Raw genomic sequence first — 15,976 nt, 5'->3', positions numbered from 1 at the left:
AAAAGTAATATAAAGTGAGCACTGTACACTTTGTATTCTGTGTTGTAATTGAAATAAAATATTTGAAAATGTAGAAAAACACCCAAAAATACTTAATAAATTTCAACTGGTATTCTGTTGTTTAACAATGCAATTAAAACTGTGATTAATCGCGATTAATGTTCTTTTTCTTTTTTTTTTTCTAGGTAACCATGTGAGTTAACTGCGATTAATCAACAGCCCTAATAACTAACCATGTCAAAATTTGAATTGTCATAACTACATTCTAGAGAGTTAATACTCTATTGTGATGAACGTGAGCAGTTCACATGTCTCTTGAAGCTACTATTCCATGCCGTTACAAGCCCAGGAAGACTATTATGCTTCAATTTATACTCCTCCCATTTGGAAGGTTATCTTTGCAACATGGGTTAAAAACAATTTCAAATGCAACTTTTGATTCTAGAGCACAATTCTGTGGTAAGGGATGGATTCTACAGTCATGTAATCATGGAATACATGTGGCCCTATGCATCTGACCTTTTCAACAAAACCTCTCTCAAGCAGTAACTTCTTACCAAAAAAGGAGGGGAAAAAACCTCAATACACACAATTCAGAATAATGAGATGGTTAAACCGCCTCTTCCCCTCACCCCCAAAAAAACCACTAAAACTTCTGGAATTTGTGTTTTCTAAATAATTAAGTTTGATGCATAATAGATATCATCATCCAAGGTAATAGGCATCTGATAAATACCTCAAAATACACATGGTGATTAACATTTGTAAAATAATTTGAAGTTTCCAATGATTTTCATCAAAGTACAATTCACAACTGTGAAAGTCTAGCTATTTGTTACTCTCTCTAGTTTATACAAAAAAGTTTCAATTTTTTTATTCTAGTCACAGCTATGGCAAGGCACCAGATGCTTCCAGGAAGCTAAAAACACAAAGCTAAAAACTTCATTTTTATGATAAAATATGGGGCAGTTCTCAACAATTTCATGAGACAAGTAAAGTTGGAGGTCTGGATATTTTCTTTTCAACTGAAAACACAGACACAGGATACTATCATGTAACAAAGCCAAAAGATCCTAAGTTAACAGACTCTGTCCAACTTTTAGAAGAGCAGAGGACCAATTTTATGCAGATAAAGCGGTACAGTATTATACTCTGCCTTGTATTTGAGAAGGATTCAAATTTTCACCCATTCCAATTTTTAATGCTTTCCCTGCAAAAATACTAAAATGTGGGTTATGGGCAGGGCTTATTTAAAAATGCAGATGTGGACTTTTTCCACAGAAACTGGCAAGAACAAAAGGTATGAATAAAACTTTGTGCTTATGTTATAATTTTATGATAAGAGAAGATTTTCTTCTCGTTTCTGGAACAAATGATAAAAGGAAAAAGTTTATCATTCCTTTTAATAATACAAAGCTTTTTGATAAATTAGGTAGAGATAAGGGGATCAAGTATAAAGCCCTATTTATGATAAAATCCTCAGTGTAAGCAAGCATACAATCCTTAAGTTCAAAAGGCATAATTAAAGCTGCAATGCTATACTTCTACCAAACTAAAAAAAAATGCACTAGTCAGAAATGATAGAAAAAATGCAGAAAGATTAGCGTGTTGGAAAATATAAAATTATAGAAGTTTACATATCATATTGTTAACACTGCTGACTTAAGAGCATTTTACCACACTCATTAGCATGACAACCGAAAGCAATATCTTGCCTCCATCACAAATAGGGAGCATCACTAGGGACCCCATGACAGAAAACTGAAATATTGTTTTGCCATTTCTTTGGGATTCCCAACAGACTTCAAACCAGAAAACTAGTTTTATAGTAATTCATGCTAGCATACTCCTTCTGTCTACTTTTCTGGCTAAATAACTGTTTCAGCGTGAGAACTATATTCTGTGAAGAAATGTTGCAGATTTCAGGATATCATTTGTGTTGGCAAGCAATTTCTGCTCTTTGCTGGTAAGTAGAAAACACATTCCGCAGAAGCAGCAAAGAATCCTGTGGCACCTTATAGACTAACAGACATTTTGGAGCATGAGCTTTCGTGGGTGAATACCCACTTCCTCAGATGCACCCACGAAAGCTCATGCTCCAAAACGTCTGTTAGTCTATAAGGTGCCACAGGATTCTTTGCTGCTTTTACAGATCCAGACTAACACGGCTACCCTCAGATACTTGACATTCCGCAGAGTTACCATTGGATATGCATTGAAGAGAACACAAGCTACAGTTTGTATTGGTCTGCTCGCCAATTTCAACAGGAAGGAAGCTTGCAGCCCTCATCAACTCTGCTAGTACCATTAGATGTTAATTTGACTTCAAGATATTGCAGGTTATAGGGAATTTCCTTGAAATTAAAAGTCAAAGTAAAAATTTAAGTATAATCTTGTTGCAATTGTAATACAGCCAATTACTCTGCCAGGAAACAGCTGAAGTCAAATTTTAGAATCCAGATAAAGCTTGATTAACCTTAAACATATCCATGTGACAGAGTGTGCAGTTCTAAAAGGTATTTATACATATTTAGACACCTGCATTAGGTATGTGTCTGACAAAAATCCACTTAATACCTGCTAACCTAAAGTCTAAACCTACTAGCCAGTATGGATACTTGTGCTGCCATGATTCTAAGGCAGTGCACAAAGACAATCCCTATACAGTGACTTAAAGGACACACTAGTTGTACACTTTGTTGATTAACATGTTAAAACTAAATATAGAATACAATCTACTTCATATTTTTTCAAAGTTAAACTCAATATAGCTGATCAAATAGCACTTTTTTTATTCATTGAATTTCATCAGTATCTTGTAATTAACTCAAGTATTATGTAACCATCTGAAGAGCTGGATGAATACTGTAAAAGCATTTCAATAGTAATGACATTGAAGTATCTTTGCAAACACTCTTCACGTAGTCCCACTTATTATACCTCTTGCTTTAACTGTCTTTTCCTTTCCCTAAAAAAAGGTATTTCCATCTACAAACTGTACTTCTATTTTCTAACTCATCCTACAAATCTTTCCTTCTCTCTTGTTCCAGTCTACTCATTTGTTAATGTCCAGGAATTCACTAATGTCCTACCAAGCAAGCTAGAGACCCATGGTGAAATCCTAGCCCCACTGAAGCAAATTGCAAAACCACCACTGATTTCAATAGGGCCAGGATTTTACCCCAAAATGGAAGGTAGGGCAACGACATTCAAGAATAATGCCTTACAAAAAGCCAACCATCCTCTCTTGCTGGGAGAGGGAAGAACGCTAAGATCCTACAGGGTACAGTCCGCGAATCCTATATGTGAAACACACACAGTGATACATTTGAAGCACCTCAGCCATCTCCAGTCCCTAAAAAGTGCCTTATTTCCATCCTTAACTGCAATGTGACCTGGTTGCTACTGGGGTTTGTATCATTCTTTACTACTTTACTTTCATTCAACTTTCTGGCTAATGCCAGAGGAGTGTCTCCTCACCTAGCCTCTTCTCCCAGCGAACAGCTTCCATGTCTGCCCACTGTACAGTTTAGAAGTCTATGTAAATCAACAGCAGAGCAAAACTTATCAGTTTAAGTGTTGCCCATTAGTGCTTTGAAACTGACCAATTTTGTTATTATTACACTGTTGTAGTATGGCAAAGCACACTGGAGCAGAGACACATTAGACTTCTGCAAACTTAGGAGACGGGGTAACTCTGGTTCACACTTGGTAGGTTATCTTTGTAACCAGAAAGGAATAAAAACTTTATTTTATATGAAACCTTATATTCTGCAGAAGCTGATGGCAGAAAACTGGAAAAGCTTCCTCTTCAGCCTAAGTGAAGAGATTTTTTCAAGCCATATATCAGATGCAGTCATGTGCCTATTTACTAATCTGCTGAATATCTCTGCAGCAGGCATTGAGTTACAGGAACCTGCTTAAAAAAACATACCTCCTGAAAAAAGTTATACAGTGTCCATAAATGAAACCTTTTTTTGGAGGGAGGGGGGGAAGCTAACCCAATGCTTCTTTTCTAAGAAAGACTGCATCTCAGACCTGTTTCAAACATCACTTCATGAAAAGCTGCTGCAACAACAGTTGACAGATTCCTAAGAAGCAGCAATACATTGAAAAAAAATCAAGAGGGCCCTAAATTGGCAATATTTTAATCAAATATGTGACAAAAATATTGCTTTTTTCCTTTATAATATTTCTGTCACTTTCAAAGGTGAATGAATAAGCAAGAAGGCAGTTTAGCTAATGTTCCAGAATTCCTATGAACAGTAGTTAAAGCAGAGCAAAGCAGGAAAGGAAGCTCACCAGTTTTGGTGGTCTTGGTGACAGGTCTCAAAATAATGTTGTGATGTGGCACTGCATCATCTTGTGGTGATGTGTTGCACTATGGGAAAGAGAAAGGGAAAAAAATGTAGCTGAAAGGAGTTCCAACAAACGGCCAAGCAAGACAAACTGCATGCAATTGTGCACGTACACATCCTGCTGTGGAGGAAGGGGAACACATCCCTGATACTTCACACATCAATTCTTATAAATGCCATAATTTCAATTTGGCAGGGATGGAGAACAGAAATTGCTACAAGAACAAATAAAAATGGAGGGTTTGAGCACCCCTTCCCTCCAATTTTTTTAAAGATATAATTGGCTGCATTTTAGAAAATGTTACGATAGTTCAAACGAGACACTTTACGAACACAAAAAAGTTATCTAGTATTTGTCCGTAACTTGTCAGAGGCAAGTTAGAGGCTAGTAAAGCAACCAAAGACACGGAAAAGCAGGCTCATGGCAAGTTATTTTCCCATCCTAGTCATAGAAATACTGGAGACTGCATCTCTCCCTAACTCTCTGCCACACACAACCATGCACTCTCCACATTTATACAGAGTATTTTTATTGCAACATTTCAGCATCAAGCTCAAATAATTTTAAAATGTATTATTTTGTGTCTATTAAATTTTCTGTACATCTTCCTTTTATCTCTCCACTGTTTTCCTTATCTCCTCTTCTGGTTGGTTTTTTTTTAGCTGAATTTCCCTAAAATTCACTCCTCCATCAGCATTTGGCTCCTCCAAGATTCTGTTTTAATCCTATATCAGATGTGGGCAAACTACTGCATGCAGGACTGCCCTGCCCCGTCCCTGAGCTCCTGGCCTGGGAGTCTAGTCCCTGGCCCCTCCCCCACTATTCCCGCTCCTCCACAGCCACCCCACAGCATGGGCCACGCTCTGGCCCCCCGGCTCCCGCTGGGCAGAGTGAGGAGTCCAGCTGGCTCTGGCCAGGTGTTATGGCTGTGAGCTCCTGCTGCTGGTAAGGGGGCGGGGGGGTGTTGGGGGAAGTCAGGGAGGAGGAGCCAGATGGGGTGGAGGTTTGCGGGGGGAGGTCAGGGGATGGGGAACAGGGAAGGTTGCAAATGGGAGTTCTGGGGGGGGGGGGGGGCCCCTGACAGGGGCCGGGGATGTGGATAGGGGTTGGGAGAGCAGTCAGGGGATAGGGGGCAGGGGTCCCGGGCAGTCAAGTGGTGGGAAGGGGCAGATGGGGGCAGGGGCCAGGCTGTTTGAGGAGACACACCCTTCCCTACCCAGCTCTCCATACAGTTGCGCAACCCCAATGTGGCCCTTGGGCCAAAAAGTTTGCCCACCCCTGTCCTATATCCTTGTTCCCATGTAAACCTGAGTTCTTTTACCTCACCAAAATTTTCTTAAGCCCATATCTACTTCACTACAGGACACTGAAGGGAGAGGGAGATAGGCTGTTACAGGAATCCTGGAATTGTTCCCCTCTGGAATGTGGAGAAAGGAAGAGAACTGTTGAAGGATTTGGTGTCTGCTCTTCTAGCCTCTCCTCCTCTTGGACCTGTTAATGGAAAGAACTTTTGCAGGAAAGGCAGATAAGGGACTTCATCTCTGATCAGCTGATGCTGCTGTTCCACCTACTGGGAAGAAGGCATGAAGGACCAGAAATTTCCCAGGCAGACAATAGCAATTCCTCTTGCTCACAATTCAGATTCCTCTGCTTGGCAAGTCCTCACCTCACCAGCCACTAAGAAAGGGGAACCCTGAGAAAAATGCACTCCCTCGAGCCTGAGAAATGAAGCCAAAGTCTGCTGTTTATAAAGAAGTAACTGTGTTCCACCACAGTTCCTCCCTCCCTCACTGACTTTAAACCCTGCCTCTAAGATAACAGTACAGTTTAACCAAGTTTAAAATTTGCTGGTCAGTCAAGTTCTTAATTCAACCCAGGGCTTCTCAGTGTCAAGTTATAGGAGAGCAGCTCAAGATTCACCACCTTTTGGTCAACCTTTATTTCTATTCTAAAGCCCTATCTACACATGGAACAACATTAAACACAACCAGACTCCAACATTGTAAAGTCATAGATAACATTGCTCAGCATGATTACATTGCAGTAATGTGTCAAGACAGTGCTGAAAACTATTACTAGAGAGCCAGCTGCATTACAGCTACCAATGCTATTAACAGTGCTGTGAACAGGAATTAGTAATGCTTTTTTTTGGAAAATTCCCTGGGTAAATATGGCTTAAGGTCACTGGAAAACTAATGATATTTAGTAATTACAACAGTTGAAAGTTTAGTAGCCAAGTAGGGTGACTGTTTAAAATCCACTTTTTAGTCTGAAGTCTGTTTACCCTCAACACCCAATAAATACTTTGGATAAAGAATGATGTTGTTATTCAACAAGACTGTACGCCTTTTGGAGGCAGAGACTTGTTTATTATATGTTTGTATAGTGCCTAGCACAATGGGGCTCCATCCTAGTCAAGGCCTCTGGCTGATTGCAAATTATACAAAATATTTTCCACAATGTCATTTAGCATGACAGCTCAAAATACATCTTCAGAGACCCACAAGCCCTTCCCTTGTTTTGCTGAAGGCCAAATTCGACATCCCTTAAACTTCTAAAGTAAAACAAAAAGTGGAACAAATATGTAGGAAGAGACAAGCACCAAAATACTAATTTGGGGCATCTTCTTAAGACAATGTTGAAAACAATGGTTTCAGACAGACAATTTTTCAAAAATACCTCTAACTAGCATCCTGTCAACTTAATCTATCAGGGAAGTTAGAAACTGATTCAGATGCAAAAGCCTCATCTACACTAGGAGTCCCATTAGTGCTAATATTGGTGGGGGATTCACTGAGAATCCTAATGGAGGTATAGCCGAAGGCATACTACAGGCTGGGCTTGAAAAAATTACCCATTTTCCCATTCAGGGGAAGTTAAAAGTTGGAGCAGGTGAGCGAACTGAATGAGGCCAGCGAACAAAGCCTTTGCCGCTCCTAGCTTCTTCCCCCTACAGGAAGAGGGCAAGCATGGGATTAGGGCTGCATAGGGGCTCCTACTGCTCCTTTAAAAGGAAGGAAGAGCATGAAAGAACATTCCATGGGCCAGTGCCATTTGCTTAAGATGGGAGTAGGAGAGCAGAATGGTCGGAACCCACTGCCCTTTCATCAGAAAGAGGAAATCAAGAGCCATTGCTGTTTTAACTGGAAAGTAAGAGGGGGAAGAACCAGGAATGGGGAGAAAGGGAGAGAGATACATGCATGTCATGTGCATGAGCTGGATGAAGGTGCATAAAGATATAGAGATGTGAATGTGAGGGGAAATGTGCAACAGAGGATGAGATAGAGAAGATAAATTAGAATTGTGAGACAGAACATACAAAGTTTAGGGAAAGAAAAAGGAATACAATACAGAAAAAGAAAGAACAAGATACAGAGAAAAGGAAAAATGAGGTAATACTATACTCAAAATATTACATAACTTATAGTAGGAGAGAGAGTGTGGAATGAAACCAGAAAAAAGTACAAGAAGAGCACAAGAGGCAGAGAGTTACTTTTTTTTTTTAAAAGCTTATTAAACAGAATTTTGATTGCCAAATGCTACAGTTACATACAACGCACAACTGTTTTATTCCTTTGCATTGCCTAAGCATATTTTGTGTTTTGTTTTCCAGTGGGAGTGGCAATGCACTTTTTTCACCTGGACTTGGTTGTTGAGCTAGTGTTAGGGAAATTTTTCAAACCCTGGTCTTGTGACCCTGTAGAAAGCTTTTTTAAACAAACAAATAAATAAAAAACAACTTTCAGGAAAACAAGAGTCATTCATCAGGATGAGCACATTAACTAGTCACAGCGCATGAAGCGGCAGATTGATAACAAAACTTCTTTAAAAATATTTGCTCTGATCAGAAAAAAAGTGTGGTATTTCCTTTTGAATTATTCTTCTGAAAAGATGACTCTTCCTAATAATTAGAGGCTGCAGGTTGTGTTTAAGCTGTTAGTTCCTACAGGGTGTAGTTTTCATATCCCATTCAATTTTTCTTTAAGTTGTTAAAAAGTTTTCAAAAGGTACAATATACCTTTTTAAGAACATACCAATAAGAGACTGGGTAAATCAGCTAAATAATTACAAACTATGCAACAGGAGATTTATACACTAGACTCTTACAAGAAAAGCATTCACCACTGGAACCTGCCAACGTGTAGGACAGGGAAGACTGACAGAGGGGAAAAGTGTTGGTTCACTATACCAACCCATACACTGCACTCACCAATAGCATATAAATTTTTTGAGTCTGCACTTGAGAGCCGCTCTCTCAGATCTGTCCCTTGTATGACTGAGCACACAGGCCACGTACATATTTTTTTTCCTTGACCTTGAAGACTAGATTTGTACTACACATCTCTCATTTCTTCATTGACAAATGTAGAGTGATAATGGTGAAAGCATTTTTCCCACCAGGGAGCAACATCCAACAGTAGATACTTTGATACTTGCTAAGGCAAACTTGGTAGCATCTGCCAACAAGTTCTTGCCCACTGCTTTCTCCAATCACTTACATTTACAGATAGAAACATTTTAAACAAAATTAGAAGTTTTCATGATTCACTAAAGTTCCAATTTTGTCCCATTATTCAAAAGTACACAAACTGATAATTTATTTGAGCTTTAGTAAAGTAGTGACTTAAAACTTATAGCAAAACCTGGAGTTGAAATCAAGCTGCTAACCCAAGTTAAAAGCCAAGCTGCTATGTCTTCACTGCTATTTTAACCTGAGTTATAGCTAACCTGAGTTGAAAACATCTTTTCTGCAGTGAAAAACATACCATACCCTAAATCAGGGGTAGGCAACCTATGGCATGGGTGCTGAAGGCAGCACACGAGCTGATTTTCAGTGGCACTCACACTGCCTGGGGCCTGGCCACCGGTCTGGGAGGCTCTGTATTTTAATTTAATTTTAAATGAACCTTCTTAAACATTTTAAAAACCTTTTTACTTTACATACAACAATAGTTTAGTTATATATTATAGACTTATAGAAAGAGTCCTTCTAAAAACGTTAATGTATTACCGGCACGCGAAACCTTAAATTAGAGTGAATAAATGAAGACTCGGCACCCCACTTCTGAAAGGTTGCCGACCCCTACCCTAAATAAAGAAGTCCAGTGGCACCTTAAAGACTAACAGATTTATTTGGGCATAAGCTTTCGTGGGTAAAAAAACCCACTTCTTGATCTGAAGTGAGGTTTTTTTACCCATGAAAGCTTATGCCCAAATAAATCTGTTAGTCTTTAAGGTGCCACTGGACTCCTTGTTGTTTTTGTGGATACAGACTAACATGGCTACCCCCGGATACTTCAGATCCTAAGTGTTAGATTAGCAGAGCAAACACTTTGGGCAAGAGTAACAGTGGAATTGGTCCACAACTTCAGGAAATTTACTCATTACTTTTAATTTACTCAAAACTGCTCGCTCTCTTTTCTGGTTTAAAATACAACAAAAAAACACTCTACTAAAAACACTTTAAAAATTATTTATGGGATGGATCCATCTCTGCCCCATGGGAACAGGAGACAGAAAAGGTATGTAAATGAATGTCAACCACTGTGCCCAATTTCACATATGAAAATTTCTACTACACCACTTGCACAGTTTTAAGTAGTGTAACATGTGCACTGCAGGTTCAAAGGCCACAGTTTGGTCACCTCCATCTCTCTCATGTTTGGTGGCTTATAGGATTTATCTTGTATCAATTGTTCCTCTATTTCAACTTACTATACATAAAGAATTGGCAATGGCTGGTGACCCATTTCTTAAATTAGAGAATTATTTAGGAATTGGTATACAAATTTATAACAATGACTCCAAGGACTGGTTTGAACCAGTAGTCACTGTGAAAGACTGCCCTCCAAAACAGCAGTATAGATAAGTGATATGTATTTTTACACACCAACACAAAAATCCCTAATATCTGCATCCTCACTTATCAGTTTTGTACTATTATTGAAACATTTCACAAGTAATACAAGGATACTGGGCAAGCGCACACAAATCAGCTCTGGGACAAGTGCTCCAAAATGCTGCAATACTAAGCTTTTCAACATTATACACTCATTTACTGAAAAACCTGTTTTCTGTAAAACGCTCTGCAAATATATCAATATATTTTAAAATGCAGCTAAATGAGAAAGTTGACACTGAATTCTAAGTTTACATACGTTTATTTGTTATTTCTATTTTTAATATACTTGGGTAGGCACTAATATTGTGTGTGATGGGGGCCATACAAGTATCTAAGCAGATAGGTATAGAAACTAGTTTGATAATTCTTGTAGTTTTCTTTTTGTAAACAATAGCTAATTGAGCAATACAGTAACTGCTTATATTTAACAGAGTTTTAGAGCTCTAACTTTTCTCTACCAGTTTGATACACAACTTTGTTTGAAGTGTTTTATACTAATTTCTACTCCTAAATCAAAGCTCTTACATACATTAGCTACTAAGCACAGCAGAAATGCTGTCCATTCTGAAACATTCATTTTCCTGAAAGTTAAACTAAGTGAAAAATTAAATTCCACACATGTTGCTACTAGGATTTCAGCAAGTTTTAAACAAAAAAAAAAACAAACAAAAAAAAGAGCACTGTGATCTCTCAGTCCTAAGTTTATTCTTATCTCAGAAGCTTTAGATCATATCTGACAGACTTATTTCTTCCAATGTTTCCAACCATAAATGCTCATAGTATCAGAGAGGAATTTTCAACAGGGTAAAAAGCAACCTTGTTTTGAGATGTGAATTCTTATATTCTCATACACAAGTAGCTTGCCAAAAGCTTTTAAAACTTATTAGCATATAAAATATAAAAATTAGCCAAGAATAATCTGTTGAATAAACAAATTTAATTCAATGGGTCTTGAAAAATGTACAAGTTATCTACTAAGCTGGAAAGGAATAGGGTGCTGGGATTCCTACCAGGGTGCTCTCCCTCAACTCGGTTCAGAAACTGTATCTTTTATATCAACCTTCAGATTGCAGATATAGTAAATTTCAAGTCCCCTCACCCTCCTTCTGACTTATCTGGCTGCTGGAAAGGAAGAACATTATTCTCTTCATGTTTCCCCAGCTTCACCATACTGTCTTTAAAAGCTGGTGTGAGGAATGTTTCTGCTACACTACCCCTTCCTCCACCCTCTTCACTGTTTCTCTCCTGCTCTAGCATGACCCAAGCTTCTGACTGCTATGAGATGAAGGGGGCTCCTTTGTTCTGGGTCATCCCAACACCTTCAGTGCCTACTTCTTTTACTACTTATACATCTCCCATGAAGTAGCAGCACAGGATTGGCCCAATTCTCGTCAGTTTTCACTGCTGCTACTCAGAATCCTATGCCTAACAGAGAAAATGGACAAGCAGAAGCTCAGTTTTCAGTCTGTTACAGTTTAGGCCCCTTGCAGACTTGGGATGACAGTACTGCAGTAGCTTAACCTCTTTACTGGTTGTTACCAAAGGTAACAACTGTTTAAATGAAAGGTTAGATCTATGTCATCAATTTCCATAAAAGTGTAGTGCATCAAGGGAAACATCCCATTTGCCAACAGCACATAAGAAGAGACTGGATTTGTCAAGCCCTAGATTCAAAGCATTCTACAGGTGATCCAGATAAAAAAAATAAAAGCTTTGAAATACACTTGCTCCTCCGTAAATTACTATTTTTGACCTTGTCTACGCTGGCAATTAACGTTGATTTCAGCAAATGGTTGCCAATGATTAATGTACTGAGCTACACTAGTTCCTGGATCCTGATTGCTGAAAACACAGTCAATTCCCAGGTGAGGCTTAAGTTTAGTTTATACAGCATCCAAAAGCATGATGTAGCACACTCTAATATAGCAATTCTGTATTTATTAATACCAAATATACCCGCAAACTGAATTTGCTAAAAACTGTGTACAGTATATTCTTTTCAAAGCCAAGGTTTGGAAATTACAACATTACTTTATCTTGTCTATCATACAAACGGCCATACTGGGTCAGACCAAAGATCCATCTAGCCCAATATCCTGTCTTCCAACAGTGGCCAATGCCAGGTGCCCCAGAGGGAATGAGCAGAACAGGTAATTATCAAGTGATCCATCCTCTGTTGCCCAGTCTCAGCTTCTGGCAACCCTCAAGCCTCCACCTACTTTCCTAAAATGGCTAAAATGGGCATTTGACACCTTAAGTCTGTTCTACAGAAGACAGCTAGGACTTCTAGCAGTAATATTCGAGTAGTGCCCAGTGACATCCGTCATGTCTTAGGCACTGTAAAAATGCATGAGATGGTGGTCCCGGCCCCCAAAGAGTTTAGAATCTGAATAAGATTCACAGTTCAGAATGTTACTAGATGCCTTTCAGTGAATGAAGCTCCGTATTAGATACCTCTCAATAGTGTTTTTGGATCCTATACTAAGGCAAAAGATTAACTGTCAAGTAACTGTGTTTGAAACTCCTCTTCTTAGAAAGATTTTAAGAATGTCTTCTCAACAATTGAACTAACTTGAAAACTGGAAACCAACAGCCCACATATACTACAGATGGAAAATAAGGACAAATCCTGCAAAGACAATATAGACAGCACATACGAGCGCCTCCTCTACAGACGCAAATCACTCCTCTGACACTGGACACAAACCCAAACAGCAAAATATCTCAGCAAACAGACACCTGTCAGCTATTTAGCATCATCCTCCTCCCCCAACACCAAAACAAGCTCTTCTGAAAGCTACTTCGTTTCCTTCTTTGGTTGAAGGCGGCAATTTCTACAGCGAGATGCAGGACGGGGTCTCCCTCACCCCCCGCACCTAGGTGCGGGGCAGGGCACGCTGGCACAACCACACTCACACCCCCTTCGCACTCCGATGCGGGGCGGGGCCACCCCCCACCGACCCAATCCCTTCCACTTCAAGGAAAGCATCAGACTAGCCAAGGGAAATAGTTTCCATCCCTTCCCGGCTCCCCCGCCGGGCGGCAGCCCCCTGGCCGGCGGAGCGGCCACTTAGTGCCCCTGTCTCGCACACTGCGCCGGGGGCTGCTCCCTCCGCCAACACCCCCCCTCCTCCGTGCAGAGGCCTCAGCTTCCCTGGCCGCTGATGTCTGGCCGGGGAGTCGGGCCAGGGGCTCGCCCGGGAGGAGCCCCTGTCCCTCTCAGGCCTGCGGGCCGAGCAGCTCCCCGGGAGGGGAGCAGCCGCCAGGCCCGCCTCGGAGGGGTCAGCCTTACCCTCCTCCTCCCCCACCACGGCAGCAGCCGAGGCCGCCGCCGCCACCAGCGCCGCCACCTCCCGGCAGGGGGGACACCTCAGAGCCGCCCCGCAGCCTCCCGCCGCCGCTGCTCCGCCGCCGGGGGGGGAGAAGGTCCAAGCTGCCGCAGCCGCCGCCGCCGCCGTGGGCGGGAGAAGCGGGAGGCTCGGGGTGGGCGGGTGTCTGCGGGCGCCGCTCCCGTCCTCAGCTGGAACCGCTCCGGCTCCGCGTCGCTCCCGTCCCCCCCCTCGCTGCGCTCCCAAATCAAAATAGTGTCACACAATATGGCGGCCGCCAAACACCGCGAGAGCTGCCCCGAGTGCTAACGGGAGTGGGGGGCGGGGCAGCGGTGCCTGGCCGCCCGGGCGAAACAGCGCGGCGGCTTGTGCTGCGCTGGGAATAGCCCGCGCGTGAACGAGCTCGCGGGGGCGGGGCACCCCCAGCCCGTCCCTCACAGGACGGAGGTAGCGCCTGGGGCTACCTGGTCCCCCACAGGGGAGCGCCTGAGAGAAGAGCCCCACCGCAGTCACCCCCACGGGGCGCAGCCCCCGCCCCGCCACGGCCACGAAGCTTCTGCTCGTGGAGCGCTGTAAATACAAACCAGTGAGGCGGGACAGAGCGAGCCCCAGCGCCGCCCCCTCGGACCCACAGGGGCTCGCCCGGCGGGGGTGGGGCTGCCCCGCAGTATCGGGCTGGCACACAGGCAGCGCTGGGAGAGCTCTCAGCCCCCTGCGGCCGGCTGACCACCAGCCGGTTTCCAGTTGGACGCGGGAGTGGGGAGGCTGGCCCAGCGCTGGTAAATGTTGGTTAACATGCGAACTGTATGCAAGTGATTTCCCCTTCCACGTCTTTCCACCCTTTTCAGCCCTCATCCTCTCATGCCTACCCTGTGCTTCCCCCACTTGGGCGCTTGGCCTGCTCCTTTCCTACCAGATGCAGTAGCCACCACTGCCGTCTCCTCCTGAAGTCGGCTAAGGGAGCAGAGAGATAGGTGACTGAGGGCACTTGACTGCCCGCATCCAGGCACCCCTGCTAGAGGAACTGCAGTTTCTGCGTACAGTCCTGGTGAATACCTGGCACTTAGTAGCCCTGCAGGGTGGGAGAGAGAGAAACGAAGGAAAGTTGAATGGAAAGAGAATGGTAGAGAAATGAAAGGGGGTGGGCGCGAGAAGAGGATCCCGAAAGTAGGTCAAACTAAAAAAGTTTGGAGGAAACGAAATGTTAAAAATTACCCTCAAGGAAAAAGATACAGATAGCAGGAGGAGACAAGAAAAAATGCATCAACATCTACAAAGAAAAATGGAGACTAGAAAAGAGACAAGGGAGGGCCACATAAGAAGTTAGTTTTGGGGAAGATTGCTTCATAAACGTTTTCAGTCTGTTTTATTAGTAGTTTGTCTATTAACTAGCTACAAAAGAAATCAATTTCTTTTGGTTTTGGACAGGTAACAGGCAATAACCCACACTCTGGGTGCACTCTCCTTGGATGCTACAGCCTGCCCTAATTTTCTTCTTAAAAAGTTGACAGGTAGTTTCAGTTATAGTAACTTACACACCCCTCAAGAACTTGCTAACTCTTCACCATAATTAACTTCTGAAGGCAGCTGGTCTCAAGCCAGTAATGGTCTGTGTGCAGGTGAATCCTTGCACTCACATGGTAGACCCCTTAATTTCAGTGGCAGGACTCCATTAGTTTGGAGGAGGTCACCCTTGTCAAATCACCTGTAGGTCCTAAAAGACAGATTGGAAGGCCTGGTCAAATTCCTATTAAAGGAAAAAGAAAAACTTAACTGGTGTCAATGAGCATTATATTAGAGCATTACTCAGTGAAGAATTGCAGAGTTTTTATTAAATGAAAGGCAGGTCAGATAGCAATTCATACACCTTAGCACAGTGTGCAATAAAAAACAAATCACTTATTTTTCACACACACACACCTGAATCACTCAATCTAGAAGGGAACCTGGGAGAGAAATGGAAATTGTAGGACTTGAAAATTTTCCTAAAAGCAAGTTGTATTGCAGAGAAATCAAAGGATGAAGTTTTCTACATTACTAACCCCAGAGACACTGAAGGTCTACAATAGATTCTTCTAAGGAGAGCATGTAAACTGGTAGACAGAGTCATTCTAAACTTTTAAGAATACCATGTCCCATAGAAGAATAAGAGTAGGAAAAGATATTTTCTATGCAAGAAACCAGCCATCAAATGGCATTATTGAGTATTAGAGTGGTCCAATAAAAGATATTACCTCACCCACCTTGTCTATCTAGTAAGCTAATTTTTAAGTTAACAAATGGACTAATTGGAAACCAAATGACTTTTGGTATATAACAACTAGATTAAAAGCAAGGTTAGTGGCAAGAAAGAAACTTGACTTCGTAATGAACAGTGGATATTTGC

General features: G+C 41.9%; 1 protein-coding gene across 7 annotated transcripts in view; it reads right to left on the bottom strand.

Moving 5' to 3' along the window:
• Positions 1-13,651, bottom strand: part of TAB2 (TGF-beta activated kinase 1 (MAP3K7) binding protein 2) — a 135,450-nt gene extending 121,799 nt beyond the window's left edge. For 4 of the 7 annotated variants that reach the window (XM_030556538.1, XM_030556539.1, XM_030556534.1 and 1 more), the window contains exons 1-2: positions 13,554-13,641; positions 4,303-4,381 (exon numbers count right to left, since the gene is read on the bottom strand). The gene's annotated coding sequence lies outside the window, so the exon portion shown is untranslated. Of the gene's footprint in view, positions 1-4,302; positions 4,382-5,680; positions 5,851-11,487; positions 11,491-13,553 lie in introns of all 7 variants that reach the window. The other 3 variants (XM_030556535.1, XM_030556536.1, XM_030556537.1) reach the window with 3 other exon arrangements.
• Between the last annotated feature and the right edge of the window lie 2,325 nt (positions 13,652-15,976).

Source organism: Gopherus evgoodei, chromosome 3, assembly GCF_007399415.2.
Source record: "Gopherus evgoodei ecotype Sinaloan lineage chromosome 3, rGopEvg1_v1.p, whole genome shotgun sequence".
Lineage (NCBI taxonomy): Eukaryota > Metazoa > Chordata > Testudines > Testudinidae > Gopherus > Gopherus evgoodei.
This window is presented reverse-complemented; position numbering and strand designations above follow the sequence as displayed.